We start from the raw sequence: 1,800 nt of genomic DNA on the forward strand, positions 1-1,800 counted from the left end.
TCCAGCTGATCTCTGCGCTTTGGCCCTTTCTGCTTCCCGTTAAGCTCAGGGCAAGCGGCCTTTCGGAGAAGCCGGGCTACTTGCTGGCCCTTACAAATTTATTCCAGCCAAGCTGGTGCAAACGGCTTCCGATAGGTGAAACGTGCAACCACTCTGGCAACACCATGGATATCACGTTGTGCTGAGTAAAAAAGCAAGTGAGCAGACATAGAACTACACCTTCCAATACATATATGATGTTACTTTTGTTTAAGCAGCATTGCAGCGTTCACTGCCATTCACAGTATCTTCCTGCACTCCTCTCGGATGCTTTGAATCTAGGGTTGCCAGCTCTGGGTCGGGGGATTCCTGGAGCTTTGGAGGTGGAGTCCGCCCTCCAAAACAGCCATTTTCTCCAGGGGAGCTGATCGCTTTCGTCTGGAGATCAGTTGTGATTCCGGCAGAACTCCAGGCCACACCTGGAGGTTGAGTAACTCAAAAAAGGGATCACTGTCACAAGGTAATATATCAAACAAACAAACAAACACTGTGATAAAAATGACAATGACATTTAAAAAATCTATAGACATCAAATTATATTACAAAAGAAACTTTTACTATATTACAAAGGAAATCCTAACATTCTCAAGGAAAAGTCCATCATCCTCAGTGAGTAAAGTTAAAGGTTTCCCTTGCTCGAAAGCCAGTCAAGTCCGACTCTAGGGTCGCGGTGCTCATCTCCATTTCAAAGCTGAAGAGCCAGCGCTGTCCGAAGACGTTTCCGTGGTCATGTGGCCAGCATGACTAAACGCCGAGGAGCACGGAATGCTGTTCCCTTCCCACCGAAGTGGTCCCTATTTATCTACTTGCAATTTCTTGCTTTTGAACTGCTAGGTTGGCAGGAGCTGGAACTAGAGACGGGAGCTCACTCTGTCATGCGGCAACTCGGGTCTTGAACTGCTGAACTACCGACCTTCCACAGCCTGCAGTTCAGCGTACATATACATAAAAGGGACTAAAAACTGTAGCCTAGGAAATAGGGTCTGTGAGGAAACGCCACCTGGTGGTAAGTAAAGGTAAAGGTTCCCTTGCTCGAAAGCCAGTCGAATCCGACTCTAGGGTTGCAGTGCTCATCTCTGTTTCAAAGCCGAAGAGCCCGCGCTGTCCGTAGACGTTTCCATGGTCATGTGGCCGGCATAACTAAACACCAAGACGCACGGAACGCTGTTCCCTTCCCACCGAAGTGGTACCTATTTATCTATATGCAATTTCTTGCTTTCGAACTGCTAGGTTGGCAGGAGCTGGAACTAGAGACGAGAGCTCACTCCGTCATGCGGCACACTCGGGTCTCGGACTGCTGAACTACTGACCTTCCGCAGCCTGCAGTTCAGCGTCTTAACCACTTGAGCCACCGCAGCTCCTAGTTCAGTGAGTACCCGGTTATAAACACATTTCACCAATCTTCCTCAGCAGTAATCCTTTTATATCGAAAGGCGTCAGGCCTCTTGATACAGCTTAACTTCTTTTTTTACTTTCTTCAGATTTTTACAGCTTAAGTTCAGCTTCGTGTTTCTTTCCATTCTAAATAACCGTGTTTGTTCCAGGGTAATTTGAAGAAAGTAAAAAAGAAGTTCAGCTGTAATAATTTGAAAAGGGAACCAGAAGATAATTTGAAGAAAGTAAAAAAAAGAAAAAAGGAAAAAAATAAGTTAAGCTGTAAAAATCTGAAGAAAGTAAAAAAGAAGTTAAACTGTATCAAGAGACCTGACGCCTTTCAATATAACAGGATTACTCCTGAGGAAGATTGGTGAAATGCGTTTA

Source organism: Gekko japonicus, unplaced genomic scaffold (genome assembly GCF_001447785.1).
Source record: "Gekko japonicus isolate JY-2015 unplaced genomic scaffold, Gekko_japonicus_V1.1 scaffold7231, whole genome shotgun sequence".
Taxonomy (NCBI): domain Eukaryota; kingdom Metazoa; phylum Chordata; class Lepidosauria; order Squamata; family Gekkonidae; genus Gekko; species Gekko japonicus.